Raw genomic sequence first — 23,956 nt, forward strand, 5'->3', positions numbered from 1 at the left:
CCAGAACATAACTCTCCCTTCTCCGGCCAGGACCCTTCCGACGACTATTGCAGGGGCGTACATGCTAAGACCCTCTGTGCGATGAGGCATGAAACATGACTCGTCTGAGAAGACCACTTGTCGCCACTCAGTGGACGTCCAGTTGCGGTACCGGCGTGCAAATTCAGCCTTCGTCGCTGATGAACAGCAGTCAGCATAGGTATGTGAGCCAAGCGCTTACGGCGGAAGTCCGTACGCAGCAACGTTCAAATTGGTTCAGATGGTTCTCAGCACTGTGGGACTTAACATCTGAGGTCACCAGTTCAAATGGTTCAAATGGCTCTGAGCACTATGGGACTTAACATCTGTGGTCATCAGTCCCCTAGAACTTAGAACTACTTAAACCTAACTAATCTAAGGACATCACATGCATCCGTGCCCGAGGCAGGATTCGAACCTGCGACAGTACCAGCAGCGCCGCTCCGGACTGAAGCGCCTAGAACCGCTCGGCCACAGAGGCCGGCTCGGCAACGTTCGATGAATGATCATTGATGAAAATGGTTCAAATGGCTCTGAACACTATGGGACTTAACATCTGAGGTCATAAGTCCCCTAGACTTAGAACCACTTAAACCTAACTAACCTAAGGACATCACACACTTCCAAGTCCAAGCCAGGATTCGAAACTGCGACCGTAGCGGTCGCGCGGTTCCAGACTGAAGCGCCTAGAAACGCTCGGCCACTCCAGCCGGCGGTCATTGAGGAGACATTGTTGGTAGCCTTTTGTTTCATCTGGGCGGTTAGTTGCTCGACTGCTGTACGTCTCTTCGCCCTTACACATCTCCGCAGCCGTCGTTCACCTCTATTACCTACAGCGCGTGGTACACTACAGTTGCCTTGGGGCCGGTTTTGGATAGTACCATTTCGCCACGCATGATGTACTTTAACCATGGCGGCACACTAATAGTTTACAAACTTCGTCGATTAGGAAATGCTTCCACACTTGGCCCGAAAGGCAATGATTATGCACTTTCGGACGTCGGAAAAATCGCTCCGTTTCCGCAATACGATAACAACTGCGCTATATTCCGGTTTATATTAGCAGAATATGGCAACGGTGGGTTCAGGACGAGTAATACGGACCGCCGTGCTGGATCCCAACGGCCTCGTATCACCAGCAGTCGAGATGACAGGCATCTTATCCGCATGGCTGTAACGCATCGTGCAGCCACGTCTCGATCCCTGACGCAACAGATGGGGACGTTTGCAAGACAACAACCATCTGCACGAACAGTTCGATCACGTTTCCAGCAGCATGGACTATCAGCTCGGAGACCATGGCTGCGGTTAGCCTTGACGCTGCATCACAGACAGGAGCTCCTGCGATGGTGTACTCAACGACGAACCAAGGTACACGAATGACAAAACGTCATTTTTACGGATGAATCCAGGTTCCGTTTACAGCATCATGATGGTTGCATCCGTCTTTGGCGACATCGCGGTGAACGGACATTGGAAGCGTGTGTTCGTCATCGCCATACTGGCATATCACCTGGCGTGATGGTATGGGGTGCCATTGGTTACACGTCTCGGTCACCTCTTGTTCGCATTGACGGCACTTTGAACAGTGGACGTTACATTTCAGATGTTTTACGACCCGTGACTCTACTCATCCCTGCGAAACCCTACATTTCAGCAGGATAATGCATGACCGCATGTTGCAGGCCCTGTACGGGCCTTTCTCGATACAGAAAATGTTCGACTGCTGCCATGGCAGCACATTCTCCAGATCTCTCACCAATTGAAAACGTCTGGTCAATGGTAGCCGAGCAACTGGCTCGTCACAATACGCCAGTCACTACTCTTGATAAACTGTGGTATCGTGTTGAAGCTGCATGGGCAGCTGTACCTGTACACTCCATCCAAGCTCTGTTTGACTCAGTGCCCAGGAGTATCAAGGCCGTTATTACTGCCAGAGGTGGTTGTTCGCGGTACTGATTTCTCAGGATCTACGCACCCAAATTGCGTGAAAATTTAATCGCATGTCAGTTCTAGTATAATATATTTGTCCAATGAATACCCGTTTGTCATCTGCATTTCCTCTTGGTGTAACAATTTTAATGGCCAGTAGTGTATATATAAGGGATGGGGCCCCTCCACGCCAACACCGACTTGGTGACGAAACCAAAAGTTCTACTGCCACCTCCGTAGAACATGTTAGTTTTGAAATCAGGAGTCACAGGATGCGTGCTGTGATGTTGTCCATGCGTCTGGGTAGGATTACTCATTAACATGGTCCATCAGGAGACAGATAGTGGAGGAAAGCGGCCGAAGGGTAGCGGTTTGTAAGGGCAGAGGGAAAAAAGTGGCAAGGCAAGCGCCAAGGGAAAAAAACCTCTGCGACAGTAGGACGGGTAGTAAGGGCAGTAGCGGCTCGTTACCTTTGTCGTTGCGGGTGCTCGTTGTAGGGACTGCTGCAGCTGCTGCGTCCCTGTAACAATTCGAGGTCGTTATGCATTAGTGGACGTTCGGTCATAGATCAGCTCACAGTGTAGGGGGGGAGGGGGTGGCTGGTTTGCGTAATGTGTACAGTACGGCTCCCTTCGATTGCCTGTTTTTCGGCGGGTCGAGCATCTGGGGTTGCGAGTAGTATCTGTGTTGTATGGGGTCGCCAGTGCTGTCGTGTTAGCGTGCTATGGACCATGGATGTTTAGTTTCTTGCTAATAGTGTCTTTCGTCTATTATGTTTCCATCTATAGTTGTGGTTGTAGTTTTCCAGAGAAAGGATAAACGCGTTACGCGAGTGTCTCGTGTTTCTGTACAGTCGTGTGGAGAGTTTTTGGAATACCTGCAGTTCCGTGACCCTCTTGCACCTTTCACACACTCTCCACTGCTCGTGCTGCCACGTGCCGTCTTTGAGTGGTTATTGCACGTTGACTTCGAACACAGGCAGTGGTCACATTTATGTGACAGGATCGTCTGTATGAATGGCCTAGTGGAGAATCCCGGGATTTCCATGAGGCTTTTCCGGGATGATGCTGTTATACACAGGAGTACGCGAAAGAACTTGCCCCCCTTCTAACAGCCGTGTACCGCAAGTCTCTAGAGGAACAGAAGGTTCCAAATGATTGGAAAAGAGCACAGGTAGTCCCAGTCTTCAAGAAGGGTCGTCGAGCAGATGCGCAAAACTATAGACCTATCTCTCTGACGTCGATCTGTTGTAGAATTTTAGAACATGTCTTTTGCTCGAGTATCATGTCGTTTTTGGAAACTCAGAATCTACTATGTAGGAATCAACATGGATTCCGGAAACAGCGATCGTGTGAAACCCAACTCGCATTATTTGTTCATGAAACCCAGAAAATATTAGATACAGGCTCCCAGGTAGATGCCATTTTCCTTGACTTCCGGAAGGCGTTCGATACAGTTCCGCACTGTCGTCTGATAAACAAAGTAAGAGCCTACGGAATATCAGACCAGCTGTGTGGCTGGATTGAAGAGTTTTTAGCAAACAGAACACAGCATGTTGTTCTCAATGGAGAGACATCTACAGACGTTAAAGTAACCTCTGGCGTGCCACAGGGGAGTGTTATGGGACCATTGCTTTTCACAATATATATAAATGACCTAGTAGATAGTGTCGGAAGTTCCATGCGGCTTTTCGCGGATGATGCTGTAGTATACAGAGAAGTTGCAGCATTAGAAAATTGTAGCGAAATGCAGGAAGATCTGCAGCGGATAGGCACTTGGTGCAGGGAGTGGCAACTGACCCTTAACATAGACAAATGTAATGTATTGCGAATACATAGAAAGAAGGATCCTTTATTGTATGATTATATGATAGCGGAACAAACACTGGTAGCAGTTACTTCTGTAAAATATCTGGGAGTATGCGTGCGGAACGATTTGAAGTGGAATGATCATATAAAATTAATTGTTGGTAAGGCGGGTACCAGGTTGAGATTCATTGGGAGAGTCCTTAGAAAATGTAGTCCATCAACAAAGGAGGTGGCTTACAAAACACTCGTTCGACCTATACTTGAGTATTGCTCATCAGTGTGGGATCCGTACCAGATCGGGTTGACGGAGGAGATAGAGAAGATCCAAAGAAGAGCGGCGCGTTTCGTCACAGGGTTATTTGGTAACCGTGATAGCGTTACGGAGATGTTTAACAAACTCAAGTGGCAGACTCTGCAAGAGAGGCGCTCTGCATCGCGGTGTAGCTTGCTCGCCAGGTTTCGAGAGGGTGCGTTTCTGGATGAGGTATCGAATATATTGCTTCCCCCTACTTATACCTCCCGAGGAGATCACGAATGTAAAATTAGAGAGATTAGAGCGCGCACAGAGGCTTTCAGACAGTCGTTCTTCCCGCGAACCATACGCGACTGGAACAGGAAAGGGAGATAATGACAGTGGCACGTAAAGTGCCCTCCGCCACACACCGTTGGGTGGCTTGCGGAGTATAAATGTAGATGTAAAGTTGTAATGTAATGAAATTTTAGAGAATTTGTGGAAGACCCGCAGAGGATCGACGATTGGTGCAAGCATTTTCAGTCAACACGAACAAATGTAGTGTATTGCGAATAATAGACAGAATATCCACCATTGTATGGTTATATGATTGTGGAACAGTCACATCCATTAAGTATCTGACAGTGTGTGTGCGAAGCGATTTATACATGAATGATAACAGATAAGGCAGATACGTGACTGAGATTCATGGGAAGAATCTCCAGAGAGTGTAGTCTGTCCACAAAGGAGGTAACTTAAAAATCCTCGTTCGACCAGTACTTGAATATAGCTCGTCAGTCTGGGTTCCGCACAGTAAAGCATCGACACCGGAAATAAAGCAGGTTCAAAGAAGAGCAGCGCGTTTCGACACAAATTCATTTAGTTAACGCGGAAATGTCACGAAGATGCTCAACCAACTTCAGTGACAGACACTGAAAGGAAGCGTTCTACATCACGCTGTGGTTCAGTTAAAATTCCGGGAAGTACGTTCCTAGAGGAGTCAGCTATTTTTTATTCCCTTGGATGTATTTAGCGAAATCAGAGGTAGTGGAGTTCACAGGGAAGCTTAGAAACAGCCGTTCTTTCCGTGAACCATTCGCAACTGAAACGGGAAACGGGGATGTGGCAATGTTACACAAAGTACACACTATAATGTGGCTTGCGGCGTAACGGTGTAGATGTAGATACCCTGGATTATTTGGTTTCCGTCGTTTTATCTGTCTGTATCACCGAGCGAAGCATTGCAAAAATCTGTATCAAGTGTTCACGTGCATTTTTAATATGGGCTAAAGACACAAACAATGAAATGACGCTGTTGTTATCCACAGTTGATTATCAGACAAACACCCGTGCTCTATTGGTAGCACAGCTTGGATGCTCACATATGCGGAGCTGTCATGCTTGTGATGCATCCCATGGTCGATTTTTATTTATTTTTTTAATTTTCATTTTTTTTATTTTACGCGTCTAGTTTCGCAGGTCCAAATTGAGGAGCAAATCTCGAAGGTCATGGAACGTGTCAGTACATGAAATAACAACTTAAAAGTAATAACAGATAAAATAAAATGTTTATGAGCTAAAAAAGAGACAAGCCATAAGTTTATGTAAACGCAATCAACAAAATAACACAGGAATCAGTTTAATTTTTCAAGGATATCCTCTACAGAGTAGAAGGAGTGACCCATGAGGAAACTCTTCAGTTTCGATTTGAAAGCGAGTGGATTGCTTCTAGGATTTTTGATTTGTTATAATAGCTTACTGAAAATGCATGCAGCGGTATACGGCAAGCCTTTCTGCACAAGAGTCACGAAGTGCGATCCAAATGCAGACTGTATTTTTACCTAGTATTAACTGAGTGAAAGCTGCTAATTCTTGGGAATAAGCTGATATTGCTAACAAGAAAGGACAGTAAAGAGTACATACATTGAGAGGCCAATGTCAGTATACCCATACTATTGAACAGCGGCCGACAAAAGTTTCGCGAACTTACGCCACTTATTGCTTCAACTGCCCGTTTCTGAGCCAAAAATATCCTTTTAGAATGGTAAGAGTTACCCCAAAATATAATACCGTATGTCATAAGAGAATGAAAATAAGCAAAGTAGACTACTTTTCCTGTCGAACTATCACTTACTTCAGATGCCATACGAATAGTAAAAATGGCAGCATTATGTCTTTGAACAAGACCCTGAACGTGGGCTTTCCTCGCCAGTTACTGTCTATCTGAACACCTGTGAATCTGAACTGTTCAGTTTCATTAATCATATGCCCGTTCCGCGAAATTAAAACGACAGGTTTTATTGAATTGCGTTAGAAACTGTAAAAACTGAGTCTTACTATGATTTAGCGTCAGTTTATTTTCTACAAGCCATGAACTTATGTTATGAACAGCACTATTTGAAACAATGCTAATATTACACACAACGTCCTTTACTACCAAGGTAGTGGCATCAGCAAACAGGAATATTTTAGAATCACTTGTAATACTAGAGCGCGATGGGTCATAGTCTGCACAAAGCGCTTCCGATATGGTTAGCAGCCCATGAGTGACTGGTAAGTCAATGCCTGCGTGGGCTCTTCTCTTCCATACATACATGGTTTCAAGTGCGTGCAAATTGAGTTTTCTTTAAAGAAGCCGTTATTTGTTAATCGATTTTAATTACATTCCGTACAGGGCTCTCTTTTTGAGACGTAAGTGAGATATTTGTGAAAGCGCTTCATCCAGAGTTCGAAGCGTGGATTGAGCACCATTTTCGATATTGCGTTTAGCTTTTTCAGCGATTCTTTCTCTTGGTTGCTGACAAAGCATCACCTTATGCTGGTTCTATTCAGCTTTGGGAAGAAGAGAAGGCAGCCGTAAGTAAAGTCCAGCGGACACGGAGGCTAATATATCATAACTAGCGATTTATGGGTAAAACAAAGCTCCTGATCAAGTAGTCAATTGTGATACAAATGGCCGGTTTCACTGAATTGTTTTGCCACAAACGCGGGCGCTTTCTTCGGGTTACTTCGCGTAAGCGGCGTAAAACTTCCAGGAAGTACAAATAGATCTAGTAACAAAAACTCGCGGTATTTTGTGCCGTTGGAACTGCAAAACACAGTGAGTAGGAACTTCACATTCGAACGAATTTGAATTTTTGGCCCTGTCTTGGCTTTTCATAGCAAGCTTGCTGGGACGACTGGGCATAAGTTGCAGCCTCAAGACAAAGATCAGTGCTTCATCAGTTAATGACTCGTCTGAGGAGTTGTGCAGTATCTTAAATTCATTCAGCAACTCATGAGAATTTGTATTAAAGGTCATGTTCCGCCACAACCGTTCGTGCTCTTCCATAAATACATAGAGTGCTTGTTTATCCGTGTTCCTCTTCGGAGATGTCAACATCCCTTTGTTGAATGAAGCGGAAAAACTAAAATAATCGGAGAAAGCAGCCATTGGGCATCAGCGGGGCTCTAATTGTGGTTCTCCGGCGTTTAGTGGTGTGTCCTCAGTCCTGGGCGCGACACCGCTCGTGTCTCCGATCTCGAACCTGTGACCTGTAGGATCAAGGAATTGCTTTGGATCTATTAGCCCTTGGATTCAATGAGGCAACGAGCTTCTCGATCACTTTGTGACTCTCCGGCGTCACGTGCCTATGTAAACGGCATTCGGTTTACACTTCTATGGCACATGAACACTGGCAAGAATGTCATTTGTTGAAATATAATACACTCTTGGGAACAGCTACATCCAAACATCCACAAAGTTCATAAGATACTTGAATAAATGGCGTGTTTTCTGTCTGGAGTAGTAACTTGTGTGCGTGTGTGTGCACGCGTTTATGTGTGTGCATATGTGTGTGTGTGTGTGTGTGTGTGTGTGTGTGTGTGTGTAGTCACACACCATCTTCAGGAACATTTCATATTTATTTATTTTTAATGGTTGTTGTTGTGATCTTGGTTTGATATAGCTCTTCACATAGGGATATCCTGTGCAGGTCTCTTCATCTCTGCGTAAATGGAGCAAGCTACAACCATTTTAATCAGCTTACAGTAGTCAAGCCTTCGTCTCCCTCTATAATTTTTACCAACCACGTTTAGCTCCATAACAAGGTGACGATTCCTAAATATATAAGAATGTGTCGTATCAAATGATCCCAAGTTATTCGATTTACCCATCTAATCTTCCAGCATTCTTCTGTAGTACCATATTTCAGAAGCTTCTGCTCTCTTCTTGCCTGAAATGTTTACCGCCCACGTTTCTCTTCTGTACAAGGAGCTTCACAGTCTACGTTTTACATCCTCTCTACTTCGACCATCGTTAGTTACTTTGCTGTCCCGAAACATCCGTCTACTACCGTTAATCTCATTTCCTAATCGAGTTCCTTCAGCATCGCCTGACTGAATTCGACTGCATTCCATTACCTGTGTTTTATGTTAGTTGACGTTAAATTTTACATCCTCTTTCCAAGATACCATCCGTTCCGATCGACTTCTCTTCCAAGTCCTTTGCGTCTCTGCCAGAATTACAGTTCGTCGGCAAACATCAATAATTGTGAGGATTGTCGCTATTGGCATCGTCTGGACTTAGTTCAGTGCTCTGTCAAATTCTTATCTCAGTGTCGTGTCTCCGATGTCATCTTTATTTACTTTCTTTTGTTTTTCTATAATACTGCAAAACTCTCTTGAGTAAGAAATGAAATGCATTAAAAGAAGGGTGTTAATGTTGGTTAGCCTCGTACAGACTGTTGTGTCCTTCAAAAACACCTAGTGTGGCAGGACGAGAACCCCCTACCATCGAAAGTAGTCGCTGTTATTGACGAAGATCGCTGTTATTGAGGAACTTGCTAAGGACACATCAACTGACTCTCGTCACAGGTTTCAGCAGTTGCTCATGTTTGTTGGCATTGTCAACGCTGGAGACAAGCAGTCTGTCGTAATTTTTATATTAAGAATCGAAAATCCTAGAAATCAATATCGCAAATAAATTCTTATTTGGATTGCTAGTTTTAGTTACACATGAAGCATTCTCAGGTCATAAAAGAATTCTTGATTAATGTATAGGACACAACGGCTCAATACGTCATTAAAATCATTTTTTAAAATGTCAGGATCCATACAGAACGTATAAGTAAAATAATTTTAAATCGTTCAAAACCAATCAGGTAGAACGAAGGTCATAAAAGTAAGGCGTTATACTGTTAATAGTTGGTAACCGACATAATTTAACCCGTAATTGTATTATCACTTGATGATCTCTGCTGTGGGATAATACAAATACTGATGTATGGATGTTGTCATTTTAAAGATATGATGAACCGTTATGGTAATTATACTAATCAAGAATGTTATTTGACCTGAAAATGTTCCGGATGTACCTGAACTAGTAATCAAACTAAAAATTTATTTGCGGCCTTGACTTTGCGGGTTTTCGATCATTAATCTAAAAACCAAACAGTTGACTAGTGGAACTATGACAGAATAATGTTGGCGGCACAAATTCATATACTCTCAACAATAATTTATTAATAAAATGTACACACAACGTATCTTTAGTGTGATGATGCGTGGCAGTATTGTTAAAGTTCCAAACACTGGCCTGTTCGTGAATAAAGCGAACAATGACTTAAAGTAGTAGAGTGTCCTGTCTGGCTCTGCTCGAAGGGACAGCAGATAAGTGGTGGTCGTGTTGACACATTCAGTGTGCCGCTCGGAGGAGAATGAGACACTGATGCTACCGTGCTGAGCAGACCTGTGCGTCCACTTACTCTATGTCATCAAAAGTATCCGGACACCCACAACAACATACTTTTTTCATATTATTTGCATTGTGCTGCCACCTACCGGCAGGTACTCCACATCAGCGACCTCAGCAGTCATTAGACATCGTGAGAGAGCAGAATGGGGCGCTCCACAGAACTCACGGACTTCCAACACGGTCAGTTGATTGGGTGTCACATGTGTCATACGTCTGTACGCAAGATTTCCGCACACCTAAACATCCCTGGGTCCATTGTTTTCGATGTGATAGTTAAGTGGTAACGTGAAGGGACACGCACAGCACAAAAGCGTACAGGCCTACCTCGTGTGTTGACTGACAGAGACCACCGACAGTTGAAGAGGGTCGTAACGTGTAACGGGCACACATCTATCCAGACAATCACACAGAAATTCCAAACTGCATCAGGATCCACTACAAGGACTGTGACAGTTAGGCAGGAGGTGAGAAAACTTGGATTTCATGGTCGAGCGGCTGCTCATGAGCCACACATCACACCGGTAAAACACTGGACTCGCATTCGGGAGGACGACGGTTCAATCCCGCGTTCGGCCATCCTGATTTAGGCTTTCCGTGATTTCCCTAAAAATCGCTCCAGGCAAATGCCGGGATGGTTCCTTTCAAAGGGCACGGCCGACTTCCTTCTCCGTCCGTCCCTAATCCGATGAGACCGATGACCTCGCTGTCTGGTCTCCTTCCCCGAAAAAACAACAACAACAACACCGGTAAATGCAAAACGACGCCTCGCTTGGTGTAAGGAGGGTAAACATTGGACGATTGAACAGTGGAAAACGATGTGTGGAGTGACGAATCACGGTACACAGTGTGGCGATCCGATGGCAGGGTGCGGGTATGGCGAATACCCCTTCAAAGTCATTTGCCAGCATGTTAGTGACAACAGTAAAATTCGGAGGCGTTTGTGTTATGGTGTGGTCGCGTTTTTTATGGAGAGGGCTTGCACTCCTTGTTGTTTGGCGTGGCACTATCACAGCACAGGCCTACATTGATGTTTTAAGTACCTTTTTGCTTCCCGCTGTTGAAGAGCAATTCGGGGATGGCGATTGCATCTTTCGAGCACCTGTTCGCAATGAACGGCCTGTGGCGCAGTGGTTACACTTCAGTAACATCTCTGTAATGGACTGTGCTGCACAGAGTCCTGATCTGAATCCTATAGAACACCTTTGGGATGTTTTGGAACGCAGATTTCTTGCCAGGCCTCACCGACCGACATCGATACCTCTCCTCAGTGCAGCACTCCGTGAAGAATAGGCTGCGTTCCCCAAGAAACCATCCAGCACCTGATTACACGTGTACCTGCGAGAGTGGACGCTGTCATCGAGGCTAAGGGTGGCCCAACACAATATTGAATTCCAGCATTTCCGTTGGAGGGCGCCACGAACTTGAAAGTCATTTCCAGCTAGGTGCCGGTATACTTTTCGTCAAATAGTGTACATCCGCGACCAGTAGATTAAAGTTCATTTGAGAACTATTTTCGTAATGGCAGGCGGAAGCATGATACAGTCCGTATTTAATGCACCCTCTAGGGCGTAAGACCATAATTACGGGGATGGATAGTGCTGTTTGACTGACGTATGGTCAGTTATTTACACTATTTGTAACTTCTGACCATAACTGTGCTGCATCGTGCTGGAGGCTGGCCTTCCGTGTGACACGCCCTCTGTGTGGCTGTGTACCGTCTCTTCTGGCGGAGATAGAACAGCCCTTCTATATTCCTTCCCTTCTTTGCATGTTACTGACACGCGATCTGACCTCTTCATACTCATTCAGTTGCTTCCCTTTCTTCAAGGATCTCTTTAATTTTACTATAAGCGTCATCTATCTTTCCCGCAGACGTGCATGTTTCTACAGCCCTGTATACAGGGTGTTACAAAAAGGTACGTCCAAACTTTCAGGAAACATTCCTCACACACAAATAAAGAAAAGATGTTATGTGCACATGTGTCCGGAAACGCTTGATTTCCATGTTAGAGCTCATTTTAGTTTCGTCCACCTACGCTCAATGGAGCACCTTATCATGATTTCATACGGGATACTCTACCTGTGCTGCTAGAGCATGTGCCTTTACAAGTACGACACAACATGTGGTTCATGCACGATGGAGCTCCTGCACATTTCAATCGAAGTGTTCGTGCGCTTCTCAACAACAGATTCGGTGACCGATGGATTGGTAGAGGCGGACCAATTCCATGGCCTCCACGCTCTCCTGACCTCAACCCTCTTGACTTTCATTTATGGGGGCATTTGAAAGCTCTTGTCTACGCAACCCCGGTACCAAATGTAGAAACTCTTCGTGCTGGTATTGTGGACGGCTGTGATACAATACGCCATTCTCCAGGGCTGCATCAGCGCATCAGAGATTCCATGCGACGGAGGGTAGACGCATGTATCCTCGCTAGCGAAAGACATTTTTAACATTTCCTGTAACATCTACATCTACATGACTACTCTGCAATTCACATTTAAGTGCTTGGCAGAGGGTTCATCGAACCACAATCATACTATCTCTCTACCATTCCACTCCCAGAACAGCGCGCGGGAAAAACGAACACCTGAACCTTTCTGTTCGAGCTCTGATTTCTCTTATTTTATTTTGATGATCATTCCTACCTATGTAGGTTGGGCTCAACAAAATGTTTTCGCATTCGGAAGAGAAAGTTGGTGACTGAAATTTCGTAAATAGATCTCGCCGCGACGAAAAACGTCTTTGCTTTAATGACTTGCATCCCAACTCGCATATCATATCTGCCACACTCTCTCCCCTATTACGTGATAATACAAAGCGAGCTGCCCTTTTTTGCACCCTTTCGATGTCTTCCGTCAATCCCACTTGGTAAGGATCCCACACCGCGCAGCAATATTCTAACAGAGGACGAAAGAGTGTAGTGTAAGCTGTCTCTTTAGTGGACTTGTTGCATCTTCTAAGTGTCCTGCCAATGAAACGCAACCTTTGGCTCGCCTTCCCCACAATATTATCTGTGTGGTCTTTCCAACAGAAGTTGTTCGTGATTTTAACACCCAGGTACTTAGTTGAATTGACAGCCTTGAGAATTGTACTATTTATCGAGTAATCGAATTCCAACGGATTTCTTTTGGAACTCATGTGGATCACCTCACACTTTTCGTTATTTAGCGTCAAGTGCCACCTGCCACACACTATAGCAATCTTTTCTAAATCGCTTTGCAACTGATACTGGTCTTCGGATGACGTTACTAGACGGTAAATTACAGCATCATCTGCGAACAACCTAAGAGAACTGCTCAGATTGTCACCCAGGTCATTCAAAGTGTTTGAAGTCACGCTGGTACGTTCTGTTGCTGTGTGTTTCCATTCCATGATTAATGTGATTTGAAGAGAAGTAATAAAATGAGCGCTAACATGGAAAGTAAGCGTTTCCGGACACATGTCCACATAACATATTTTCTTTCTTTGTGTGTGAGGAATGTTTCCTGAAAGTTTGGCTGTACCTTTTTGTAACACCCTGTATGTCCTCTAGGCGTTCCTGCTTAGCCATTTTGCATTTTTCGTCAGTCCCGTTGTCTCTATTGCCTTTCGCGTGCTTAGTCCGCTGCATTTTTATAGTTTCTCGTTTCGGAAGCTGTAATCAGTACCTACTGCACCTTGTATTTTTGCCTGTTTAATCCTGTGCTGCCCTCTAAATATTACCTGTCTTGTCTACCCATTCGTCATTTACCTTTTTTCTTTTTTCAGTCAATTGTTGCCTAATGCCCCCTTTGTAGCTCTCAAGTACCACACGTTCTTTAAATTTATTCAGGTCGCACCTAGTAGATGTTTTTTTGTTCTTAATATTTTAATATGTCTTCTGTTGTCTCTGTTAATGGAGGACAATACGGTTTGACTTGCAGCCATATCTGCGGAGCTGGAATGAGGCGTAAGGGACACGGGAGGTGACGCAAGAGCGGCCAGACGGAAGGTGGCCGCGTGGGGTTGGCAGACTCGGTTGGCCCTGGACTGGCGCTCAGTCGAAAGTAGGACGCGCCGCGCGCCGAGGTTCTGCTTGTTGTGACGCGAGGCGTCTCGAGGACGCCCGGCCAGGCACAACTTCCGCTTTGGCTCCGCCGAGCTGTGCACGTAAGGCGCGATCGCGTGACGGCGCGATCTTACGTACGTATCAACACACACCTGCTGGTACCATGCTCAGAGCGCGCCATCCGTCTTGTACTGAGCAAACACAGCTTCCTTCTTTTTCTCACCTACACACGTTTCACAATCGTCAGTGGTTTCATTTCATTGTTCATGTAGGGTCTGCCATCTGCAGGGCAGCTAATATTTTTCTGTGGTTTCCTCGTTGTCGTACCTGTGAAACTGTACTCGCAAACGGACAGGTTCCACTGTTTATGAAACATTCAACCGTTCCTCTAACTGGAAGAACGTATTCATACCTTGTTAGAATGTGCGTATTGTTTTGTTCTTTCACAATGAATGAAAGAAGAGCCAGTGATTCACGACAGTAAGACCGACGCCCCCCCCCCCCCCCATAAAAAAGTATCTGACCCGTCATTTCAGACGTTTTGTGTCTACGTCTACTTTTGCTATTATTATCGTCTCTCTTCAGACTCATCCGTATGCCGTGTCATCGTTTTTAAGAGTGGAAAAGCATTCTCTGTTGGAAAGTTGGTTGTACAAGGCTCATAAAATTGACACCTCTTAGTTTTGGTACTTCTACTGCAGCGCTTTCTCTCCCGCCTTTGTAATCATCAGAAGTATCATTATCACCGCATTATAGTTACTCTAACTGTAACACTCCAGAACGTGACATCAATTACGTTCTCTTTGCGTGTGAAAAATGGGAGAGGCACATACCATCGTTTTTACAATAGTCGCGTCATCTGAAAGTCGAGTTCCCGCGACTGCCTCCATACTAGCTTCTTTGAACACTCTCTATAAGAAAGAGCTTTTTAAAATTTGACGTTCTGCCAAAATATCTTCATAGTGATAAAGCAGCACTAGGAACTGTGTTAACAGTCGTTTAAAGTTAATATTTGTAGTAATTTCAAGTTAGGCGCTGGACATTTGTATCTGTATCGTTCCTATTCATTTCGTTTTATTTCCTAAATTTGTGGACCCAAACTAAATAACTTTATTAAACCGCACTATAAAATTTTACACATGTCATTCGCTTGTTTTGAGTGTGTACCAGTACTTTTTATTTACTTTTGTGCCACAACATCATTGTTAATTTAATGTTGTTATATTGTTTTCCCAACCTTTCCTTTAAATTACCAAAACTTACTGCTCAGTATTTTACATGGCTTTCAATCAACAGCAGGTTTCTGAATCCCTTAATTAAAATTGTACCTCGCGGCTCCCCCCGTCGAAGGTTCGAGTCCTCCCTCGGGCATGGGTGTGTGTGTCGTCCTTATCGTAAGTTAGTTTAAGTTACATTAAGATGTGCGTAAGCTTAGGGACCGATGACCTCAGCAGTTTGATTCCATACGACCTTACCACAAATTTCCATTTAACCTTTTATCTGCATGGTCTCATATTACGTCATGAATTCTTGTTCTGTTCTGTATGTCAGCTACTTACCTTTTAGCTCGCTGAATGGTCGTTAGTTGCCAAAAGACAAATCTGTTACATATATATAAAGCAGAGTATACATGTGTATGTCTGGGATCTTCTCCCTAACTCCTCAGTCGATTTCATCCAAATTTGGCACAAAAACAGCAGGCCTCGCAAGTATCAGCACTGTGGAGTTTATGACAACCTAGGTCCAATTGGAGCGCAGATATGGGCAACAACGTGTTTTTTTTTTTCAGGCCCCAGAGTATAGGCTGCCCCGTATGAGAGGCAGTTGCAGAGAGAGTCGGGAGGACAAAGAGGTGGGGGTATGAGGGGGACAGTCAGAGGGGGTAAGAGGTGAAAACAGAGAAGGGGACCAACAGGTGTGTTCAGTATACTTGTTGAACGCATACGCAGATGAAGCCACCAGGAAAAGGCTAGTAAACATGTAAATTAAATTAAAATCTTCAGTAGCTTATAAAGAGAAGTACTTAAAAATGTTTAGAAATGGAAATCCACAATACAGTATGTTTTGTACAAAACTATATCTTCTACATGAATGAAGACAGAAACTTGCCATCAATTTTAATTTCCACGTAGGACTACAAAGTTTTTATTTTCAAAACAAGCATCCGAATTTTCGAAAGTATAGCTTTTAGGTACTACTTTTACAGGCAGGCACATTCAACCAATTTTCGTGTCCTGCAATGGGCGCATGACATCCTATCGTAGTGCACCTCGCCCACGTTTCAGCGAACATGTCTGAACTTACTGCATTTATTGCTGTGCTACACTGCGTCACAGTTCACCCGAAGCAGGCGGAAGGGGGAGCTCATAGACGGAGCCTTTGACAAACCTTCACCACATAAAAGCAACCTGTGAAACCTGGGTGCAGTGGGAGATCTGTACTCCTAACGATTTGTAGGACATGCAGTGCCGTACTGTCGACGGAAATCAGCTGCTCAACAATAGTAATAACCGAAATGCTGGTGTTGAAACGGAGAACGCAAAACGCCGTTTTATTGCTGTGTCATAGCCATGTCGACTTGACGCACATTATGTAATGAACGATCGAAGTAGCGAGCTGCACCAAGGAGACAACTACCCGAAAGACAACAGTGACCGCAAGTTTTCGTTTTCAATTATGTCGAAGATATAGTCTTGTCAAATCGGATGAATGTTTTGAAACAACCTGTAGTGTTACCTTCGCCACTCCGTGGCTATGCGGGATGGTTCAACAAAGCTGTTCCACGTGGAACAGCTTTCCTTACTTTCCTGAACCATCCTAAATTACCGTAATTCTGTATTCACATATATGAATTGTTAAGAAGCTTTCACTAAATGACTGTTGTCCCTCTTCACAGCTACAATAATTGCAGCAATATCGGATTCAACTTCATTTCTTCAAGTGATACTATAGTACGAGTAATTTCTTCTGCTAGTTCCATAGTTCTAAAAGAGACGAATTCAACGGCGTTTCACACCTCAAACTCCGATTAGTAGTGCTGGAAACGTTACAGTATTGATAACTTAGGATTTATCTACTTTGAACACGATTTGTGAAGGTAGTTTCATTAGCAAAGAGTATTGTTTGAAGAAAGATACAACTGTCCTGATCTCGCATCAGAACTCTTTAAAAAAGCAGCATATCTCGTGTTTCTCGGTTTGTGAAAGACACTTATTTCTTCAAACTACACTCATCAGCCAGAAAATTATGACCGCCGACCTGCTATCGATATAAACCCGTCCAGGCGACAGCAGTGTCATCTGGCGAGGAATGACGGCTAGTCAGACACACGCACGGTACATGTAGTATCAGTGACCGTGCTGTCCGTGTGTAGTTTGGGGAAGGCGCTATCTATTTGAGCCGGCCGGAGTGGCCGAGCGGTTCTAGGCGCTTCAGTCTGGAACCGCGCGACCGTTACGGTCGCAGGTTCGAATCCTGCCTCGGGCATGGATGTGTGTGACGTCCTTAGGTTAGTTAGGTTTAAGTAGTTCTAAGTTCTAGGGGACTGACGACCTCAGATGTTAAGTCCCATAGTGGTCAGAGCCATTTGAACCATATCTATTTGAGTTTGACCGAGGACAGGTTGTGACTGCCAGGCGGCTTGGCACGAGCATTTCGTAAACTGCACGACTTGTCGGGTGTTCGAGGAGTGCTGTGGTAAGTGTCTTCCAACATGTCGCGAAACCAAGGTGGAACAATCTCCAGACGTCGTGGGATTGTGCGGCCACTCCTCATTACGAGGTGCATTCAAGTTCTAAGGCCTCCGATTTTTTTTCTAATTAACTACTCACCCGAAATCGACAAAACTGGCGTTACTTCTCGACGTAATCGCCCTGAAACGTACACATTTTTCACAACGCTGACGCCATGATTCCATGGCAGCGGCGAAGGCTTCTTTAGGAATCCGTTTTGACCACTGGAAAATCGCTGAGGCAATAGCAGCACGGCTGGTGAATGTGCGGCCACGGAGAGTGTCTTTCATTGTTGGAAAAAGCCAAAAGTCACTAGGAGCCAGGTCAGCTGAGTAGGGAGCATGAGGAATCACTTCAAACTTGTTATCACGAAGAAACTGTTGCGTAACGTTAGCTCGATGTGCGGGTGCGTTGTCTTGGTGAAACAGCACACGCGCAGCCCTTCCCGGACGTTTTTGTTGCAGTGCAGGAAGGAATATGTTCTTCAAAACATTTTCGTAGGATGCACCTGTTACTGTAGTGCCCTTTGGAACGCAATGGGTAAGGATTACGCCCTCGCTGTCCCAGAACATGGACACCATCATTTTTTCAGCACTGGCGGTTACCCGAAATTCTTTGGTGGCGGTGAATCTGTGTGCTTCCATTGAGCCGACTGGCGCTTTGTTTCTGTATTGAAAAATGGCATCCACGTCTCATCCATTGTCACAACCGACGAAAAGAAAGTCCCATTCGTGCTGTCGTTGCGCATCAACATTGCTCGGCAACATGCCACACGGGCAGCCGTGTGGTCGTCCTTCAGCATTCGTGGCACCCACCTGGATGACACTTTTCGCATTTTCAGGTCGTCATGCAGGATTGTGTGCACAGAACCCACAGAAATGCCAACTCTGGAGGCGATCTGTTCAACAGTCATTCGGCGATCCCCCAAAACAATTCTCTCCACTTTCTCGATCGTGTCGTCAGGGCTTGTATGAGCCCGAGGTTGTTTCGGTTTGTTGTCACACGATGTTCTGCCTTCATTAAACTGTCGCACCCACGAATGCACTTTCGACACATCCATAACTCCATCACCACATGTCTCCTTCAACTGTCAATGAATTTCAATTGGCTTCACACCACGCAAATTCAGAAAACGAATGATAGCACGCTGTTCAAGTAAGGAAACCGTCGCCATTTTAAGTATTTAAAACAGTTCTCATTCTCGCCGCTGGCGGTAAAATTCCATCTTCCATACGGTGCTGCCATCTCTGGGACGTATTGACAATGAATGCGGCCTCATTTTAAAACAATGCGCATGTTTCTATCTCTTTCCAGTCAGGAGAAAAAAAATCGGAGGCCTTAGAACTTGAATGCACCTCGTAGAGATGTCAGACGTCGTAGGCTGGGCAGACTGGTAAAACAGGACAGGCGACGAACTGTGGCGGAACTAACATCGGACTTTAATGCTGGGCAGAGTACAAGTGTGTCTGAACACACAGTCAACTGGACTCTTCTAACGATGAGCCTCCGTAGCCGACTATCCGTGTGTGTCCTAGTGTTAGCACTACGACACCGGCAACTAAGGCTGAAATGGGCACGTGACCATCGGCACTGGACTTTGGCTCAATGACAGAGCGTTGAATGATCCGATGAGCCCCGATACGTTCTTCATCATGCCGACTGGAGGGAGCGAATCTGTCGTCCCCTAGGGGAACAGTTCCTTGACACTTGTACTGCGGGATGGAGACAAGCTGGCTGCGGCTCTATTATGTTCTGGGGAACATTCACGTGGACATCCATGAGTCCAGTGGAGCTCGTGCAAGGTACCATGGCAGCCAAGGAGTATCGTATTCTGGTTGCAAACTGCGTGTACCCCTTAATGACTATCATGTTTCCCGACCGCAGTGACATTTTTCAGCAAGGTAATGCGCCATGTCAAAAGGCCAGGAGTGTGATAGAGTGGTTCAGGGAACACAGTGAAGAGTTGCAATTGATGTGCTCGCTTCCAACTCGCCAGATTTGACCCCGATCGAACACATCTGGGATATGATTGAACGTGGCGTGAGAGATCATCGCTTTGCTCGCCGGAATTTAAGGGAATTAGGTGACTTGCGTGTGCAGTGACCTACTACGGCCTCATTGCTTCCATTCTGTGACGCGTCGCCGCTGTTATCACTATCGAAGGAGGAAATACCGGCTATGAGGTAGGTGGTTATAATGTTCTGGCTGATCAGTGTAATCAGTAGTCGACACCCGCGAACGACAAAGACAAAATGAAAGTTACGTTTCCTTTCCGCCAATTTTGTACCAGTATCGTGGTTGTGCGGCACTTTTGCCTCCTCACCAGACTTGATGTATTTCCTTATTTGGGTGTGTAATCACGAACTAACGTATACGACAAAAATCAGTTTCATCTTCAAAACAGAAAATCCTAGGTTCCATATATTTATTGTTATTACTCTGAAACTAGTTATCGGGTTTTGAAGAGTGAAATTCCGTTTAATTCTTCTGCTTTAGGCCTGCAATAATAGCAGCAGAAATTGCTATGGTTCCATTTGAAAAAGCGAAGTTGATACCGATATCCTTGTAATTAATATAGTTACGAAAAGAAAATATAGTTGTTCGGCGAGGACTTCCTTACAATTCGTCTGAATGAAGACAGAGCTACGATATCTTAAACGGTTCCGGAAATATTTGTGATGAACAGCTTAGCTGTGCTAGTTTCCACCATGACTAAAGGAGTTCTTCCATAAACAGCTTACCTGACAAGCAGGTGTTCTCATCAGGAGACCCGATAACAGTGCTCAATACAGATATACTGCTACAGACCACATTTGCTGCATGCAAAAGTGACACACTTCTTTGCCTGTTGCATATCCATTCATCACGAAGCGACCGCTATGTAGAAGTCCCTGTATTCGTCTGCTTTTGCTGTAATTTTTGCTGGTAACTTAATGTCTCTGTTTTGGAACGCTTAACATGTAGCTCCAGCTAGGTCATCATGTTTATCTCGCTTCGTAGGCCGTCCAGTTCACACAAGAAAAAGTTCGTCGTTAATGTTGGCTATAGTGCCCGAAAAAAATGTCGTAACTCATTCCGTTCCTTACGCTCTTCCCAAACTAGAATGTGTTACTTTGGATTATCCAGTTACGTCTTGGTACAACAATTCCATATTTAAGATTAAATAACAAGTGCACTGTTTTTTTTCTACTGATTTTTGTTTATTTCGAACTAGTTTTCTGCTTATTATGCCATCTTCAGGAAACAACTGACAAGCGTCTGGAAGGGACACTGATTCTTAGCTAACCAAACCTTAGAGCCGAAGATACAATCACTTGCATTGAGTGTTGTGTATCGAAATTGTTTCTTAAGATTGAAATTACACTTCACCCAACGGACAATATTAAGCGCCATAAGTAAATAAACTGCACTGTATTACGGGTTAAATGGTTACAAAGCCTCTTCTTTGTGGTTCATGACACTGGCTGAGAAGCAGTTAAACTGAGTGATCTTCAGTTACGTTGTGCAATAAACATATTTTTTAACATTGTAAACTAAACTTCAGACAGTGGACAGTATTATAGATAATAATTAGAATACATAATCTTAAAGTATTGCAGATTATATGGTTATGATGCCATAGTTTGTGAGGTCGTGACATTGGTTGAGAACTACTTAACTGAGCACTAGTTCGTTATGTTGAGCAACAAACATGTTTTACATTGTGAATAACATTTTTGTGCAATGGGAAATATCAAATATCGTGCATGGTTAAAATATACACTATTAAAATATTACAAGTTATATTGTTGAAGTCTGTGGGGTAAGGAACAGGAAATTAGATTATGTTTTAATTTTGTATGGCAGTATATATTATTGTGGCGGTTTGTGGGTATGTGGATGGTTGATAGCATCACGTGAAGCTAAAAAGTGGGGATGTGCTCAGCTTTAATTGATCGTTTAGAACCAGCCGCGGACTTTGAGCTAAACATATGTCTGTTTACCTCAAGTGCTTCTCATAGGCATAGTTTTCTTCCTTTGTTGGCTGTATGTAGTACTTCTCTGTGGCCTTTGTATTTGTGTCCTTCCCTCACCACATGTTCACGTAATCTCCAGGTGCATTGATGTTCAACCAGCCTACTTATTATGGCCCTGGCTGTCTGATCAATATACAGTGTATTAAAGTCATTGAAAGTGATTTTGTAAACACTACTGTTACTTAATAAGTCTGTTTTGTTCTTGTTGTTGAATCGAACATGGGCTGTACTGCCTCTTACATAAAACGAATTTTTTTATGCGGGATTTTAGGGTTTTGGCTAATTTATCAGATAGCTTTGATAAATGCTGGATAGTAAAACAGTTGGTTTTAGATATTACATTTTACTTCTTTGGTTTTTGTGTAAAATGTTATCAGTTAATCTGGGGGTACAGCCATTGTTTGATGCAGTACATTTAGTGGTGTCTAATTCTGTTTGAATATTCTGTTTTGCAGTTGGTATGGATGTAAGACGATCTACCATTGAGTTGAAGCCAGCATGGTTATGTGATATTGGGTGTTGTGAACATCACGGTACTGCAGTGTCTATTGTGATGGGTGTTCTGTAAATTTTGACAGTATGTGTATTTGTAATGACACCTAGGTTGAGGTGTTCATAGATTTTTCACTGATCTCCATTGGTGAACTGCATGTTTTTGTATTGTGATCTTAGATGTTCAAGAAATGTGTTCAGTTGTCTTTTTATTCCAGTCCACAGAGTACATTATCTACATATCTGTACCAAAATTTGATATTGTCACTGAGAGGCTCTTTATGTAGGAACTGTTTTTCGAAATGATCCATGAACATTTCTGCTAAAAGAGGTCTGAGGGGAGACCCTGTAACAACTAGGCTGGTTGAACACGAACACAGCTGGAGATTACGTAAGTTGGGTACCACCGTTGCCGAATATGTGTTGAAGGAAGGACACAAATACAAAGGCCACACAGAAGTGTTACATATAGCCAACACAGAAAGAAAACTAAGCCTTTTAGAAGCACTCGAGGTAAACAGACACACGTTTGGTTCAAAATCCCCAGACGGTTCTAAATAATCAATTACAGCTGAGCATATCCCCACTTTTAAGCTTCACATGATGCCATCAACCAGCCACAAAACCTACAAAACGCCACAATAATGCACACTGCTACACAAAATTAAAACGTAATGGAATTTCCTGGTCTTTACCCCACAAACTTCAACAATATAACTTGTAATACTTTAATATTCTATATTTTAACCATGTACTACATTTAATATTGCCCATTGCATAAAAATGTTATTTACAACGTATAATATGTTTGTTGCTCAACATAAGGTACTAGTGCTCAGTTAGATAGTTCTCAACCAATGTCACGATCTCACAAACTATGGAATCATAACCATATAACCTGTAATACTTTAAGATTGTGTATTCTAATTATTGTGTATAATACTGTCCATTGCCTGAAGTTTAGTTTACAGTGTTAAAATACATGTTTATTGCACAACATAAATGAAGAGTGCTCAGCTTAACAGTTTCTCAGCCAATGTCAAGACCATAAAAAAAGAGGCTTTATAGCCATTTAACCTGTAATATTGTGTAGTTTAATTATTTATTGTGCTTAATGTTGTCCATTGTGTGAAGTGTAATTTCAACGTCAAGAGACAATTTTTATGCACAACACTCAATGCAAGTGATTGTATTTTCGCCTATAAAGCTTGGTTACCTATCAGCGTCACTTCCAGACGCTAGTCAGTTGTTTCCTGAAGATGGCCTAATAAGCCGAAAACTAGTTAGAAATAAACAAAAGTCAGTAGAACAACAACAGTGAAATTATTATTTAACATTAAAAACGCAGAATATGTAGTTACAGAGTAGGGAGAGTAAGTGCAAACGGTAAATCTGTTTCAAAATTATGCAACATCTAACTTTCATCGCCTGTACTTCATCAAGATGACTTAAGAAATGGAGACTTTTGCAGAAAATCTCTATATTTTTCTCAGAAGAATTGTTGTATCCATCACACACCACTTCTGAGTGGCAATAAATTCTTTCAGCGCCGCGTGACTAATGTCAGTATGTGTCATAGATAGTCCTTGTATAATTAACGGTAACAGCAATCTCAGAACTGGCTTGGTGTGTGCTGCGCCCCGCAATGTACTCACATAAAATTTTTGTCTGTAGCAGCAGATTCCAAGTGAGATGCTAAACTTTTGTCGATACTTCAGAATGTTGGTAACGAGAGAGATCAAGATGAATAATCTACTCGTTCTGTGCCTCCGCAAACGCAAAGAAGCAACAAATATCTGAAGAACCGATAGAAATGATACGCATTATGGAGAAGTAGTGAAACATTTTACATGTCGGCACAAGACTTCCTAGTCCGCTGAAATCTTTCAAAGAAGTAACAAATGAATAACGACGTAAGGCAATTCATACACGTAAATATATGACAGTCAACCGCACACTCTG

The sequence above is a fragment of the Schistocerca cancellata genome, chromosome 7 (genome assembly GCF_023864275.1).
Source record: "Schistocerca cancellata isolate TAMUIC-IGC-003103 chromosome 7, iqSchCanc2.1, whole genome shotgun sequence".
NCBI classification, from domain to species: Eukaryota; Metazoa; Arthropoda; class Insecta; order Orthoptera; family Acrididae; genus Schistocerca; species Schistocerca cancellata.